Genomic DNA, 18,177 nt, shown 5'->3' with positions numbered 1-18,177 from the left:
ATTAAATATCTCCACTACCCAGAATATTGCCGGCAGAGTCTGTAGACTAGACACATTAATCATTAGTGTGCTTTTTTGTTTGGGAACTTAATTTGACCTTATCTTTCCAGCAGGATACTGAGACAGCAGTTTATGGAGAGACTTATGACAAAACTGCAGTCTGCCATAAACCAGCAACCACTGAACCTGGATTACTTGGAGTTCCTGGACCGCCATGAGTTTATTTTATTTTAATCTTTTTCTGAACAGATAGACATTCCTCCAGAGATTATAGAAGGACTACGAAACCTAAATCCTCTGGTCAGTTCTGAAATTGAGGCCATTGTAGAACTGGAAAGAGAAGTTGGTCCAGGTGCTGGTTACCCCAAAATTGTGATTGAGAGAGAAAAAATTAAGAATTTACTAGACACACATCGGCCTGTCTCTTGTATTGCCAACTGCCTTGGTGTTTCGAGAAGAACAGTTTACAGAAGGATGCAAGAATTTGTAAAGACTGATATGCCAAACGCTGGGTATTGCATGGTTCAGGGACAGTTGGCTTCAATGGGCCTCCGTGTTCAGTGGTTTAGAATTATGACGTCCATGCATTGGGTTGATGCATCAGGGATCTTTTCACGTATCATACAGTTAGGATGTGTTGTGCCAAAGAGCTGTTCTGGCAAAGGCCCCCTTTCCTTGGTCCACGTTGATACAAACCACAAACTGATAAGGTAAAATTCTTAACATTTTGTGTCTTACAGTGACACAAAAATGATCAAACTTAAACACCTGTGGTTACAAAATGATAGCCAATACTAAAATTCTGTTTTAAAAAAGCATTAGGTTGTCCTATACAATTTAAAGTTTGCATGGTGTGTCTAGCTTAAATGGTCTAGGACAGTGGTCGGGAACCTATGGCTCGCGAGCCATATATGGCTCTTCCGGTGACGGCATATGGCTCCCAGACAATTTTGAGTTGAAAAAAATTTTTTTTTAAAAATCAGTTTGGAACTGATTTTAAAATACTTGTGATATTTCTTAATAATACTGTGTCATTTTAAAGTAAGCAGAAATTAGTTTTGAAGATAAATTTCACGGGTCACCCGTGGGTCGGGTCGGGAACCAATGGCTCGCGAGCATGTCCGGGTCTTTGTAAAGGTGAAGAAATCAATTTTATCAGATAGCCAACTAGTTTATCCGCTTCAACCCTTGTAACGGAAAAGATGGCGAAAAGAAAAAAAGACGATGATTACCGTGCATTCCAGGCTGCGTGGACAGAGGAATTTGCATTTGTGGAGAGAGCAGGATCTGCGGTATGTCTAATATGCAATGATAAAATTGCATCGATGAAACGGTCAAATATAAAGCGGCACTTCGATACACACCATGCTTCATTTGCGTCGAAATCTCCAGCGGGGGACAGCAGGAAAAGGGCATGCGAGGAGCTACAGCGGAGAGTGCAGACGAGTCAGCAGCAACTACGTGTGTGGACCAAGCAAGGGGACGGGAATTCCGCTAGCTTTGCGGGGGCTTTGGCAATAGTAAGGAATGGAAAGTCATTCACAGATGGCGAGTACGCCAAAACATTCATGCTTGATGTGGCCAATGAACTGTTTGATGACTTCCCAAATAAAGACAAGATAATCAAACGAATAAAAGACATGCCCCTGTCAGCAAGAACTGTGCACGATCGTAGCATCATGATGGCAAATCAAGTCGAGGAAACACAAATTAAGGACATAAACGCCGGGACATACTTTTCTCTCGCGTTAGATGAGTCAACAGACGTTAGCCATCTATCTCAGTGCAGTATAATTGCCAGGTATGCTGCAGGTGACACACTGCGTGAGGAAAGCTTGGCTGTTTTGCCAATGAAAGGGACAACAAGAGGAGAGGATTTATTCACGTCTTTCATGGAGTTTGCTAAAGAAAAAAAACTACCGATGGATAAACTTATTTCTGTCTGTACTGATGGCGCACCCTGTATGTTGGGGAAGAACAAAGGATTTGTAGCGCTTCTCCGTGAACATGAAAAGAGAGCCATCCTAAGTTTTCATTGCATCCTGCACCAGGAGGCGCTTTGCGCTCAGACGTGTGGCCAGGAGCTTGGTGAGGTGATGTCGCTGGTCATTCGAGTGGTCAACTTTATTGTTGCCCGAGCTTTAAATGATCGCCAGTTTACGCTCTGTTAGAAGAAGTTGGGAATCATTATCCCGGTCTGCTTTTACACAGCATCGTGCGTTGGTTGTCAAGGGGGAAGGTGCTCAGCCGTTTTGCAGCTTGCCTTAGTGAAATCCGGACTTTTCTTGAAATGAAAGGCGTCAAGCATCCTGAGCTAGACAACACTGACTGGCTCCTGCAGTTTCACTATCTCGTGGACATAACTGGCCATCTGAACCAGCTCAATGTGAAAATGCAAGGTATTGGAAATACAATCTCATTCCTTCAACAAGCAGTGTTTGCATTTGAAAGCAAGCTGGAAGTCTTTCTCAGGGACATTGAAACAGGTCGTCTTCTGCGCTTTGAAAGACTGCAACAATTTAGAGATGCATGCTTAGCAAGTGACTCCACTCAACATCTGGATCTCCAGCAGCTAGCTGGCTTTACGTCCAATCTCCTGCAGTCATTCAAAGCACGTTTTGGAGAATTTCGTGCGCGCACTGGTCTTTTCAAGTTCATCACTCATCCACATGAGTGTGCAGTGGACAAAATCGACCTGACATGCATCCCCGGGGTCTCTTGAAAAGTCTTGGGCGACAGCGAACAGAGATGGCGAGGGAACACAAGTGGACAGAAATGAAAAATCTTCAACCTGAAGACCAGCTGATTCTTAAAACTTGGAACGAGCTTCCTGTGACATACCACACAATGCAGCGTGTGAGTATTGCCGTATTGACCATGTTTGGCTCTACATATGCATGTGAGCAGTCATTCTCGCATATGAGGAACATTAAGACCAACCTACGCTCACGTTTAACTGATGGAAGCCTCAACGCCTGCATGAAGCTCAACCTCACCACGTATGAACCAGACTACAAGGACATCAGCAAAACCATGCAGCACCAGAAGTCGCATTAAAAGTAAGACATATTTAATTTATTATACGTTAAAAATACTATATGGCTCTCAATGAAATATATTTAGAAATATTTGGCTTTTATGGCTCTCCCAGTCAAAAAGGTTCCTGACCCCTGGTCTAGGAGGAGCGGTTTCCAGAAAAAAAGTGTAAAGAGGCTGGTTTACAGTGAAAGTCTATGGGAACTTTACAACTATTTAACATTTATTACAAAAAAGTATAACAAGTATGAACATTTCTTGGAGAAGCAACCTAAGTTGAGCAAGTGTACACATTTTAAAGTTTGAATGGTGTGTCTAGCTTAAACAGTGTAGGAGCAGTTGCATGGTCAAAACAGTGGAAACTATGTTTGTTTTGTTCCTGAACAGGTACAATGTTGTTGTCTTTGGTGGAGTGGATGGCTGCTCAAGAAAGGTAATTGTTTTGTACTTGTTAATGTGGTTGGTAAATTAGAGCAGCGGGATGTAGGTTGGCAAAACATGAATTCTTAATTAGAGATTAATATTTCATTGTGTGGAAACCTCAAAGTCTGCATAGGGTCAAACACCTTGATTACAGCAGCTGAAAGGAGATGTAAAATGCCATGTGGTGTAATTCTAGATCATGTACTTGGATGCTGCAACAAACAACAGAGCGTCAACAGCATTTGCTTTTTTCCTGAAGTCTACACAGCTCTATGGTTCACCATCAAGGTACCCAATAAATAAAACACAAACATGAGTATTAGGGAGATCTGGCAATTGTAATTTTTTTAAACAAGACTTATCATTAACTTAGTATGATTTAAAACACTGGAAATAATAATAATCTTTATTTCAAACACACAGTCGGTCCATAGCATGCAAGCAACAATACAATAAAAGAAACCAATACAAAAAAAAAAAACATCGAGGCCAACATGACACTCCTACACTCCACAAGCACGCACACGCGCGCACAAACGCACACACACACAACATGTGAGGTGTCCACACACTGTACTACACAGTCAGTTCATAACAGATACAGGCTGTCTCGCAAGTGCTTTTGAAGTCTGGATGTGAACCGATAGCAGCTTTTCGTGGGGCTGGTTAGAGCCTCTATGATGCTGTTCTCGAACACATCCAGGCGACACATAAAATTATACATTAGCCGTCTTAAAAGTACATCACATGTAGGCACATCTGAGGACACAAACAACTGACTGGCACTATGCCATCTGGGGACATGAAGCAACAAGCTCATAGCGTCACTGTAAGCTCCTCTGAGCCTCTGCATACTTCTCTTCCTGTAAGAAGACCAAAGATGAGCTGTATACAGAGGTGTTACATAAGCTCTAAACAATGAACACTTGACATCAACAGAGCACATAGAGAACTTCCAAAGCAGCATATTAGCCTGGGCATCGATTTTACAGCGTTGTCGGTATATATCTCTGTCATCCGTCAGGTCATCAGAGAGGACATGTCCAAGACATTTTATTTCCTTGCATGTATCAAGAGGACTGTCTGATAACTGAAACACAGGAAAATTTGATTTCCTGTCCTCTCTAGTTCTGACAATCATGACATTACTTTTTTTGGCGTATTTAATGTCATGTTGTTCACCATACTGCGAACACACCTTCAGTAGCTGCTGAAGTCCAGCACTATATGGGCTAACTAAAACTAAATTATCAGCATACATGAGGTGATTGATGACAGAGGCACCCACAAGACAGCCCGTGTTACACCCATTCAGCTGTCTTGACTGGTCATCCATATACACACTGAACAAAAAAGGAGACAAAATTCCAACTTGGCAAACCCCATTGCCTACATGGAATGGGACAGACACATCATAGTCCCATTTAACCTGAAGTGTCTGATAGAGCTGTGAACGAATGCCAAAAATAGGCCTCGAACGAATAACGAATATTACACACTGAGGTTCGAATGGCATTCGAATACCTTGAATTTGCATATCACCCCCAAAAATCAATACAGAGAGAGTAAGTCTATTGTAGCCCGTGTTTTTATTAACAGCATATTTATGACAACATACAACTCCAGCACATTGTCCGCACATATTAGTCCAAAAACTGTTGTTGAGCACCCCTAAACATAAAATAAATCTGACTAGGAAAAGGCCAGATGATGTTAACTAGGGCCTACTCTAAGTAACATACAAGTAAAATAAATCTGACTAGGAAAAGGCCAGATGGTGTTAACGAATTTACCGTAAGTAACATAGGCATAGTAAATTATCCATGACCCACGGGGCTTAAAAAAATAAAATCAAGAGTCCTACTCACTGTAGTAGTATAAGAAGTTGTGCTAATAGTGGTTTGCGAGAAAAACCAAAGCGTCCATGTGTTCAGACTCGAGAGCGCTCCTTTTTTTGGTGACTATGTTTCCCGCATCAGAAAAGACACGCTCAGAGCGCACGGATGTCCCTGGCACGGCGAGGTATCTCTGAGCCATCTTCCCGAGGTGTGGATATATTCTCTCTTCGATTTTCCCATTAACAGCCCAAAACCCAAAGAATTTCCATACGTAACTTCTCAGATGTTGTGGAGTATGAATGACTCTCGCAGGAGATGTGCTAGTGCTAGCGCTTGGGTCACAGCCAACGTTCTTCTCGGATTCCGCCATTTCCTGTGTTCTATGAGCCCGCCCGCTCGGCGTGGGAACTGACAAGAGCTTTTTAATTTCCGGTTTTACTACGGATGTAGGCTATGCTTATTTTCATAAAATACGTTTCACGAAACCATCATTTATTTCCATTTAAACGTGTGTGCATTAATAATAATAATATTAATAAGGGGGAAAAATATATTAAAAAAATATATTACAAAAAATCGAATTTCATATTTTCATATTCAAATTCGAATATTATTACCATAATTCGAATGTACATTCGAATTTCAAATGCTATCTGACAGGCCTAATGCATGAACAATGAATGAACCGACTACACAACATATTCCCCCTCTCTTAAGAAGCTTACCCGTACATGAAAATACTATGTCCCATGTCAGACATCAGTAGTACAATAACTCAAGTGCTATCAGCATCAACACAACTTCCCACAATAGAAATGTTATAATAACCATGAACCACAGTTCCACTGTAATATTACTGTAAATAAAATATAGCAGGAAATCTTGAACCTGTAATCCCAAAAATGTTAATCAGTGTAACATAGGCACTTTAAATCACAAGGCACTAAAATCCCAGTAACCTGGTATCAATCAAAATCAGTGCAAAACAAACATTTCTTTTTTTTCTTAGTCACAGCCTTGTTTTTTTCCACATTTTAGTATCAACAGTATTTTTTCCCCCCATTTTCACATCCACTTATTCTCTCCTCATTTCTCACCGTCCATTGGACTAACTAGTGCTCATAGTCCTTCAGCCAAGCAGGCTCCTTTCTTACTCTCACAGGTCTGTCCATGACCCCAGTGCCAACTGGTTGTTGGGGCGGCTCAGGTTGTCGGGCCGACTCCGGCACTGGAGCAGGGTTGGCAACTGGCTCTGGATCGGATTCCCTGTTTGTTCCGCTTTCAGGGACCAGAGAGAGGTGGGCAGCGTTCCATGTACGCCCATCCTCTAGCACATAAGCACTCGAACCAGCTTTGCGTATCACTCGGGTAGGTCTCTGAAACTTACAGTCCCTTTTTCACCTGGAAAGGTTTCCTCAGTCTGACTAAGCTTCCCTCTTTGATCTTAGGCACACGTGCTCCTCTTTTTTTGTCAGTGTAGGTTTTCGATGCCTCCTGTTTGGCAGCAACCCGACTGCGTAGTTGTTCCTCCGACAGTGGGTCAGGTTTTCGTGCAGGGCCAATGTTCACTTTGTTGCGCATCAGTCGATTGTACATGAGTTCATACGGTGACACCCCGGTGGTGCCATGTGGGGTAGCACGGTAGGTGGACAAGAAATCCTGTACGCATGGCTTCCATGGCCTTCTCTCCTGCTCGGCAGAGAGTAGTGTTTCTTTGAGAACGCGGTTCCAGCGCTCCACGGCTCCATTCGCTTGTGGATAGTAAAGAGACACTCTAATGTGTTAATTGTCTCTCGCTGCAAGGTAGTCTGCAAACTCGGTAGAGGTGAATTGTGTTACATTGTCACTCACCAGTTCGATAGGATTTCCAAACCGGGAGAACACAGCAGACAGGAAGGTAGTGATTGCAGCGGTAGTGATAGTTGAAGTGAAAGCGACCTCTGGCCACTTTGTGTAGTAGTCAGTCAGCGTCACAGCAAAGCGACAGTCCCAAGTAGCTGACTCGAACGGTCCCACTATGTCTATCCCCACTTTCTGCCATGGGGCATCCGGGAGTGGGATGGGCTGGAGATCGTGTGCCCAAGGAACCGCAGGCTGGACCGGTTAAACTGGCATTTTTCCTCGTTTAGTTGGAGGCCGGCGCCCCTGATAGCGGCGAGCACCTTCTGCAGGTTGCAGTTGTGGTCCTCCTTGACCTTGCCATACACTATGACATCGTCCAAGTAGTACTGGACCCCCTTGAGGCCTTTAAGTACAAGCGACATCATCTTGGAGAACGCACTTGGGGCGGAGCACAGCCCGTATGGGACCCGTTTGAACCTGAAAAGTCCGTCGTGCGTTATGAATGCGGTTAAGTCCCGGCTTTCTGGCGCTAAAAGGACTTGATGATATGCGTTTGCGAGATCTATGGAAGAATATACAGTAGCACCACTCATCTCGGAGAACAAGTCATCCATGTGTGGAAGTGGGTAACTGTCCATCACTATAGCCTTGTTAGGCTCACGTAAGTCCACGCACAGTCTCACCGCACCGTTCTTCCGTCGCGTGACCACGATGGGTGAAACCCATGGAGATGCATCAATCCTCTCTATCACGTCCATTTCTAACAGTCTCTCAAGTTCTGTGGAGACAGCCTGTCTCACGGAGAGGGGGAGTCTCCTCAGCTTCTGTTGGACGGGCTGTACTGCTTCATTGCCCTCCTTCACTCTAACACGGTGGACAAAACCCTTGGCTAAGCCCAGTTTCACTGGTCCAGTTTTAACCTCTGTCACTGGAGCCGCAGTTGAGAGCACAGAATTATTTACTATAGAAAGTCTCAGTGCCCTGAATAAGTCCATCCCCAAGAGAGCGGTACCTGTCTTTTTCACAATATATAGTGTAGCCGGAACTGTAGTATCTTCGTGCTGCACTGTAACTGATAGACAGCCTATTACTGGGATGTCTGACTTTGTATATGACACTAACTTAACCTCTGGTTCTGTCAGGGGCACATCGCTGAAATGCTCTCTGTAGACGTGTTCAGGAATGATGGACACAGCGGCGCCCGTATCCACCACTAACTCTACTGGGCAAGAAGTTGACTTGGCATTAATAGTCACTTCACATGATATTTTCTGAGCTGGTTGGGATGCATCAATTCCCAGCACTTGCACAACAACTTCACCTACTTTTTTGGTAGACTTTTCACCTGACCTTTCAGAAGATTTACAAATTTTGGCAAAATGACCTACTTTATTGCATTTCCGACAAGTCCTCTTCAGGGCAGGGCAGTCTGGAGGATTTGCAAGATGAGTAGACGACCCACACCTAAAACAGCATCTGTCCTGTCTTGGAGTGGCGTTTGCAGGCTCTGCAGAGCGGTTGTATTTCCCTTTATTTTTGAATGGACGTTTAGGCTTCGCCGTTACAGCTTGCACGGGAACCTGGGACTCTGAACCTAGCGTGCGCGCATACCCGATGGCAGCTTCCGCCTGGCATGCAATCTGGAGTGTTTTTTCAAGTGTCAAATTTGCATCTGCTTGTCCTAGCAGTCTCTCACGTATCTTTGCACAATGGATATGCTCGATGATCTGGTCACGTATCATTTCGTCTCTATTGTTGTCAAACCCACATGTTGTGGCAAGCTCGCGCAGCGCGGCAACGTACTCTGCAATGGACTCCTGCGGTCTCTGTATTCTCTGTCTGAACTTATGACGTTCCACCACAACATTTATGGCTGGGTTGAAATGTGCACGCAGTGCCATCATTGTTTCTTTGTAAGTCCTACCTGCATTTGCAAGTGTATAAAACACACGCTGGCCCTCTGTACCCAGACCATGTAAAAGAAGTGCACGTAACCTCGTGTCTGGCCAGTCATCACCATCCGCATCAATGGCTAGCAGATAGTTCTCGAACATCCTAGCCCACATGTCGAACGGAATTGTAGGTTGTCCGGCACATGGCAGAAATAAAGCAGGTAAGGGCACAGCTGCAGTCGCCATTTCTCGTCGCCAATTTGTCCTATACTAGACTTTATCACATTAGTATAGCTGTAAAATAATAACGAGGCAAGAGACGAGCACCGTACGTTTTCAACTCCTTTCTTTTCATCTCACTTGTTCATCACCCTCAGCACCGTACTACTCGGCAACAATCATTAGACTACTGCGCCCTCTGGTGGCGTGGTGGTATTGCAATGCATGAACAATGAATGAACCGACTACACAACATATTTATTAGCTACAGATGTTGTGTTTGGTGGCAACTAACTTTGTGCTTTTCATTTGTTTTATTTATTTTCGTGTAACAGGGAGGACCCTGCAGTTGTTTATTGTGCAGTTATTTTATTTGGTTATTTTCTTTCATTTGATTAGGCATTTTATAGGCTAAGACCCCGAGATTTATATTGAGCAATGTCATTGTTGAAACTCTAAATTTATTAATGTCATTTTTCTAAATCATAAAATTGATCAGAATAAAGAACCCTGTTTTTTTATGTTGTCTTGGGATATTTAATTTTACCAGGCTGCATTACTAAAGAGTCCTCCGCCTCCCGAGTGGTCGTCTGGGTCCTTCTGCACACCCTATAACAGCTTCCACCCTGTAAGTGTTCAGTTCTGACTTCCATTGGGGCCTACATATACTATGTCCATAAATACAATATACAGTCATTTCAATGACCAACTACAGCAAATACATTTTAAGTTGAGGGTCGTGTTTACTACGCAGGGCACAGATACATATACAGTAATAAACTTAGCAATTACACTTTGCATTGTCAGTGTAAGATGTCCAACAATGAGAAGAGACACCCAAATTGATGAAGTGGAGGAGTACTGCTCCACAACCAATTCGAGGCGTCAGTTTATCTTAATTTCCTAAACTGAACGACATGGCTGGAGCTAGCAAAGACCACGGCTACTCGCTGGCCGCTCTTCAGCTGGAGTGTAACGATGTGGATATCGCTCTGATGGAATGAGACACAACCTGACAACACACCCCGCTGAAAAGCCCGAAACCAAAGAAAAAGAAGCAGTCTTCTGTTCAGGAGGAAGAACTCTCCAGCAGTGTCCTTTTCAACGCCTTTCAGAGCCTCACTCGTAAATGTGACGACCAAAGTAAACATTTCCAAACCTTTGAGCAGCAGTTGAAGGTGAAGCGGTCATCAAACTCAAAGAATTTGTTGACGCGAATACGAAAGCTTTGAAAGGTGTATATTGTATTTAGAAATCACGTCAGGACACAGCGCTGTCGCTCGACACAACCTCTACGTTGCATTCTTTATTTAGACTGACACAGCATCACAGGCAGACCCGATCAAACAACCCAGAGCCCGCAGGCATCACTAATCGATCCCAGCACAATAGAACAGCACCAAATCAAATGCAGCACTGTCGATGTGTGCAGACATAACATCTCTCCCCCCAGCCGGCAGGATTTCAAACATGAAAGGTTGACACAAAGTCCTCTAGGTGGCCAGGGCGTAAACGTGTGCGAACAGGTCGCGAGGTGGCCTGAGGCTGGGCAGGCCGAGGTGGGGGGGGAGAAGGCAGGGGAAGCTGAGGCCCAGGAATGTCTGGGGCCCATGTAGGAGCTGCATGAAGCCCCAGGGCGTCTCGCCATGCTGAGGGAATGGCTAAGGTTGTGTCACCAGCTGTGTGTGGCGGAGCTGACACCTTCCATAGACAACTGGAGTGCCACCGAGTGCCATCGCTGAGGAGGTAGGTGGCTGGGCCCAGCTGACGGGTGACTTGGAGAGGAGAGGACCAGTATGAAGCCATTTTATTGTCCCTGTGGGGCCTGCGGACCCTGACCCAGTCTGACACATTGATGTCTGGCACCCTGGTTCGTTTTGACTGGTCAAACCGTTGCTTCATCCACATCTGCTGACAAGTGACTGAGGCTCTGACCCCAGAGGGAGGTGCCTGGGGTGTGGAGGGGCGGAGCCTGTCAAGGGGCATGCACATTTCCCGGCCTAGCATGAGAGAGGCTGGGGAGACGCCTGTGGTCGAGTGCTGTGTGGCCCGATAGTGCAGCAGAGTGTGACGGATGGCTTGCGTGAAAGAGCACCCTTGGGCCATGTGTACTCTGAGGCCATTCTTCAGTGACTGGTGAAAACGTTCAATGCCGCCATTGGCCTGGGGGTGGTAGTACGCAGTGCGTATATGACGGATGCCCTTTCTGTCGAGATAAGCAGTGAACTCAGCAGAGACCAGCTGAGGGCCGTTGTCAGTGGTGATGGTCTTTGGGAGGCCCCAGTTGAGAGAAGAGAGAGTCCAGGAAGTCGATGATGATCTGTGAGGTCACAGTGCCGGAAGTGCTGAGTTCAGGCCATTTTGAGTGTAGATCGTAGGCGACCACCATGAAGCGTTGGTGGTGGGGAACTCCATGGATCTCACCACAAATGTCCAACTGCAGGTGTTCCCAGGGCTGAGAGGGCCAGGCGAGAGGTTGCAGGGGTAGGGGAGCCTGGTGGCCAGTCTTGCCACTCACAAGGCAGGCAGAACAGTCCTTCACCAGAGCCTCAATATCTCTGTCTATCCCCGGCCACCACACCAGGTCTCGGCAGCGCTGTTTCAGTTTCACAATGCCCAGGTGGCCTTCATGCGCCATATTCAAAACACGCGCACGGAGAGCAGCTGGGACCACTGTGCAAAACCCACGTGCCACGCAGGCGTTGTTCCAGCAGGAGAGCTCCTGTCTGACTCGGGCGAACGCAGCCAGCTCCTCTTGGACCTTGTGAGGCCAGCCGTTCTGGATGTAGGTGCGGAGCTGGGAGAGGACAGGGTCCTGTTCGGAGGCTGCCCTCAGCTTCTGCAGAGAGACAGTGGCCTGAAGGGGTATGTGTAGCATTTGGACAATGTCCTTTTCCACACAGTCAGTGTCCGTCTGTGGAGCTGGAGTGGAGACAGAGCGAGAGAGCAGGTCGGCGACAACATTGTCTCTGCCTGGGGTGAACTGCAGGCTGAAGTTGTACTGGCGGAGGCGGTCAGACCAGCGGTGCAGCCTCAGGGGTTTGTGGCCTGTCCCAGATGTGGACAGCAGCGCGGTCAGGGCCTGGTGATCTGTCCTGAGGGTGAAGGAGCGGCCATAGAGGTAGAGGTGCCACCTTTCACAAGCCCAGATACAGGCTAATGCCTTACGCTCACCCACGGAGTACCACTGCTCGGTCAGGTTGAGGGCACGGGAGGCGAAGGCGATGGGCTTCTCCACACCATTCTGGATTGGAGACAGCACAGCCCATATCGCTGTGGCTGACGCGTCACAGGTCACAAAGGTGGAGCTGGAGATGTCGAAGTGAGCCAACACTGGTGGTGAAGTCAGTTGAGTCTTGAGATCACGCACAGCGTCACTGCATGCCTTTGACCACACCCATGGCTCGTCCTTACGCAGCAGCTGGCGCAGGGGGGCTGTGGTCGCAGAGTACTGGGGAAGAAACCTCAGGTAGTAACTTGTCATACCCAGGAAGGAGGCGACCTGGGCGGCCGAGCTGGGCTCAGGGATGGCCCTAATGGCATCCACGTTGGATTGTAGTGGAGTTACACCGCTCGCTGACAGCCGGAACCCCACGAACTCGATGGCTGGCACAGAGAGGACACATTTCTCAGCATTGAGAGTTAGCTTGTGCTTGGACAGGGCTGCGAAGACCATGTTGAGGCGCTTGTCATGGATTTCACTGGTGGGCCCTTGTACCACTATATCGTCCAGATAAATGGCCACGCCCAGTATACCAGCCAGCACGGAGACCATGATTTTCTGGAAGCAGCTAGGGGCGGAGCTGAGACCAAAAGGCATCCTGGTGTAGCGAAACACTCCTGCATGTGTCACAAAGGCTGTGAGGTTTCGGCTGCTGGGGTGGAGGGGCACCTGTAAGTACCCCTGTCTGAGGTCGAGCTTGGAGAACACAGAGCCATAGAACTGAGCAGTGAGTTCTTCTGAGGTGGGCAGTGGATACTTATCAGGGACCACTGCCTTATTTACTGCATGTAGATCGACGCAGACACGCAGGCCCCCCGACTTCTTCTTAGCCACCACGAGGTTTGAGACCCAAGGTGACACGTCCACCGGTTCAGTGATGCCAGCTTCCAGCAGTTGTTGCAGCTCGGTGGAGACCCCATCACGGAGAGCCAACGGGATGCGGCGCAGTGGTTGGATGACAGATTTCACAGCAGGGTTGAGGAGAGGTTGATGGGCGAAGGCGGAGAGGCAGCCCAGCCCCATAAACAGCGATGGCCACTTCTGCTGCCAAGGCGTGGCAACAGTCAGGATTGCTGCCCCCCTTGTGTCTAAGAGGGAGAACGCCAGAGCGGAGAACAGGTCCAGGCCCATCAGGTTGGCCCCACGGCGTGCCACATGAAAAACTGCATTGGGCACCAGCTTGGTTCCATAGCGGACAGTCACTTGGAGAGAGCCAACCAGATCGATTTTGGAGTCACCATACCCACAGAGGACAGCTGAGGGTGCGGACAGTGGTAGTGAACCGAAAAATTGACTGTAGGTATCAACATTCAGGAGAGACACACCTGCACCGGTGTCCAACAGCAGGGGGATGCACACATCATTAATGTTGACTGTGCATGATTTAAATGACACTGGCCCAGAGCTCACCTTGTGAATGACGGCGGTTGAAGACTGGGGGTTGTGGCCCTCTGACCCAGCCGGGGAAGATCGACAGACGTTGGCAAAGTGATTTTGCTTACCGCAGCTACGGCATGGCTGGCCACGGGCAGGGCAGTTCTGAGCCCTTTAAACATGAGACCGAGATCCACAGTTACCACAGGACTGTTGAGGGCGGGGCCGAGAACGCCGTCGTTGCAGTTGCAAGACGTCCCCAGTGGAGTCGGCGCCCGCCTCGCTCTGGCTGAGTTGCGTCCCGAGGGGCAGCCGTGAGTAGAGGGAGGAGTCGTTGGCAGCTTGACTGGAGGTGGCCACTTGCTGTGTATTTAGCATAGCAGCACACTCAGCTGCGCTCTCAACTTGCAGTGCGATGGTAATTGCTCTGGACAGCAGCAGGTCGTCTTTTTCCAGCAGGAGAGTCTCACGCACCTTTGCGTTGTTGGTGTGTTCGATTAGCTGGTCGCGAACCATCTCGTCCCGAAGCGCGCCAAACTTGCATGAGCTAGCTAGCCCTCGCAAATTAGCTACATACTGCTGCACAGACTCACCGGGCAGTTGGTGTCACTGACGGAATATAAATCGCCGAAGGAGGGCACTCTATGGAGCAGCGAAATGGGTGCTCATAAGTCCCACAGCTTCGTCAAAGCTTGTGACGTTCCCCAGAGTCCAGAGCACACGATGACCCTCTGCTCCCAAGCAGTGTAGCAACAGAGCCGTCTTCCTAGCCTGGCTCACGTCGTTGAGCCCTGAGGCGATGATGTAATTTTCAAAACTATGTAGCCAGCGAGTCCATGGTACCGGAGGCTCGCCAGGTAATGCCAGGAAGGGGGTAGGTGGTGGGAGAGAGATATCAGCCATCCTGGTCGCCAATATTGTATTTAGAAATCACGTCAGGACACAGCGCTGTCGCTCGACACAACCGCTACGTTGCATTCTTTATTTAGACTCACACAGCATCACGGGCAGACCCGATCAAACATCCCAGAGCCCGCAGGCATCACCAATCGATCCCAGCACAATAGAACAGCACCAAATCAAATGCAGCACTGTCGATGTATGCTGACATAACAGTGTGTATATCTGATACTGTGTTTGCTGTGTTTGTCTGTGTCTGTCTTGCACTGTTTGGTGAAGCCACAGCCCTCATTTCATTTTTAACATGTGCCTGCACATTGTTTTTAATGACAATAAATTGATGTGAATTGAATTGAATTTTGACGAGTGCTGAAACAAGTTTAAGGACCAAAACATTTTCCTATAGGTGTGTTCCAGGATGATGAAGAAAAACATCAGTGAGAAAGGATGCCATTAGGAGACGAGACAGCATCAGGATTAGAAAGTGAATAGGGAGAGAAAGAAGGAAGTGTATATTGGATTTGTTCTGCAGCCCAGTAAGGTCCAAGTCAGCCCTCCTGTCATACCAAGCTCTCTCAGGTTCAGGTCAGCCCCCCCTCTGTCATGCCAAGCTCTCTCATGTCCAGCCATCACAGCCCTCCTCTGTCATACCAGGCTCTCTCAGGTTCAGCTCTGCCCCCCTCTATCATGCCCAGCTCTCTCAATTCCAGCCAGCTCTGCCCTCCTCTATCATGCCCAGTTCTCTCAGGTTCAGCTCTGCCCTCCTCTGTCATACCAGGCTCTCTTAAGTCCAGAAAAGCAAGATCATTGGTAAGTATTATTGTTTCAAATTAATTTTAATATGCTTCAGATATTCAAATATGAATATTTGTTCACTTGGTCTAATCAATGTGTTTTATGTCTCCATTTCCAGCACAGAATCACCAGAAAACCAGCAGACCCTTTACTCTGCCCTGCTCCCTGTCAGGTAACTCAAAGCTGTCATAAGTCCAAGTAAGTCCTTGTCCATTAACCTGAAATGTCTGTATTTGTTTGTGTTTTTTAATTGCTGCATCACATAGAAATGCCTATTTGGACAGAGATTGCTATATTAGTCACATGGCTTGAATAAAAGGTCATGAACATATGCTGGGTTTATGTTTTTCAGGCTACACTTCTGTTTGCAGTACAGTCCAGTCCAGCTCACCCCTCCGCTCATGTGAAGCACAGTCCAGACCAGCTCGGTCCCCTCCCATTGCTCTCGGCGTTATCCTAGCAGAGAACCAACAGCTCTTACCATTGGTAAATATTATTGTTTCAAATTAATTTTATTATACAAAATAAGAAATGAGCAAGGTACTCTTGAGGAAGATAACATTTTAAAAAGCCTTTATTAATGTGCTAATACACGACTCAAGTGAAAATGTAAAAAACACACCAATACGTTGCAGCAGCACTGGGCTTCATCATGGTGACTTAGTTTTATTATGCTTCTACTCTAGCTAAGGTAGATAAGAAGTTGTTTACTTGAACTAATCTATATGTTTTATGTCTCTATTTGCGGCACAGAAGCACCAGAAGACCAGCAGACCTTTCCTTCTGCCCTCCTCCCTGTCAGATAACCCACCACTGTCAGAAGTCCAAGTAACTCCCAACCTGAAATGTCTGTTTGATTGATTGTTTTTAAATGACTGCATCAAAGGAGAGAGATTATGTCAGTCATGTCTTTTGAATAAAAGGTCATTGACATAATATGCTGGGATTTATCTGCTTAATGATTTGTTGTTTTTACACATACAGTGAGGGATGTTTTAAAAATGTAATGGGGGGGGGGGGTTGGTTGGGTGGTTGGGTCACCAAATATTCAGGTCAGCAGCCGCCACTGATATATATAAAAAATTGCTCCTGAATTGCTGAGCTTTTTTTTCTACATCGAAGGTTTCATTGCAACATCATGTGGACATATATATATATATGTATAATCCAGTGAGTCAAGTAAATTCTTTATGACACAGTACAAGCATGTTTCATGCCATAAGCAATCAGCTGTCAACAAAGCTACACTTTCCGTGTTGAACACCTTTATCAACACCATTGGTGGTTTCCAAAAAAAATAAAAATAAAAAGGAGGTAAATTAATTACAGTAGCCACCAGAGGGCGCGTTCATATTTTTCGCTGTTTCTGCTGGTGAAGAGGTGAACTAACGGTGCAGACACCCAAGCAGATTGTAACAGAGACGGGGAAGAAGCAAGTGGGTTCGGTAACATCTGCTGAAAGAGGGGAGCTTGTCACTGTGGCCTGTGCAGGAAATGCTACAGAAAATGCAGCCCCACCCATGTTCATCTTTCCTCATGTCCATTTCAAAGACCACTTCATCAGGGGATCGCCAGCAGGATCCATAGGTCATGCAACAAAATCTGGATGGATGAATGAAGAAGCCTTTGTTCCTGGAGCACTTCACATGTCACACAAGCTGCTCCATTGTCAACCAGTTCTGCTGATTCTTGAAAATCATGAATCTCACTTTCCACTGAAGGCTGCAAAAACTGCAAAGGAAAATGGTGTTGTCACTTTGCCACCTCACACCTCCCATCAGTTACAACCAGGCGCGGATCTACGGGGTGGCAAGGGGTGGCAGCTGCCACCTCTGGGACACAGTCTTGCCACCCCTTTGCCACCCGAGGAAAAAATCTCTAGATCTACCACTGCTTACAACCCTTAGATAAAACAGTCTATGGACCACTAAAGACCTGCTACAATAGAGCCATGGATGGTTGGATGTGTACAAACCCTGGTAAAACTAACAATATATGATATTCCAGGACTTGTGAGGGAAGCATTCGTGTCAGCCGTGACACCAAGGAACATCAATTCAGGATTCAAAGTGACAGGCATATTCCCATTCAAAATGATATTTTTCCAAATGAAGATTATGCCCCATCCATGGTCACAAAAGGGCCAAACCCAGAGGAGCCATCCAACACTGCTGACCTGCCTGTACCATCAACTCATGCCGTGAGTCCTGATTGCTCATCAGCAGTTCCAGACCCAGAGGAGCCACCTGCTACTCTGCCTTGAACCATTAAACAGAAACACGAATCCTGAACACTCGACTGTAAGTAGTGCTACTGGTTCTCCTGCCCATTTGGGGTATGTGTCCCCAGAAGACATACTTCCCTGCCCTAAAGCCACAGCAACTATATCTAGAATGAAAAGGAAGAAAGTAAAAACAAAAATTTTGACCAACACATCAGAAAAGCTGGAGCTGGAGAAAGCACACAATGACAGAGAAAATAAAAACACTAAGAAAAGAGAAAAAAGCCTGAAAAAGAGAAGAAAGGGGCTCTGAAAGGATCAACACAAATCAAAACCAAAAAGAAAACGGTTGTCTACAGTAGATCCGAAGAAAGTGACATAAACATTTTGCTTAAAGACACCACTGACTATGAT

Source organism: Lampris incognitus, chromosome 2 (assembly GCF_029633865.1).
Source record: "Lampris incognitus isolate fLamInc1 chromosome 2, fLamInc1.hap2, whole genome shotgun sequence".
NCBI classification, from domain to species: domain Eukaryota; kingdom Metazoa; phylum Chordata; class Actinopteri; order Lampriformes; family Lampridae; genus Lampris; species Lampris incognitus.
Note: the sequence above shows the minus strand (reverse complement) of the source record.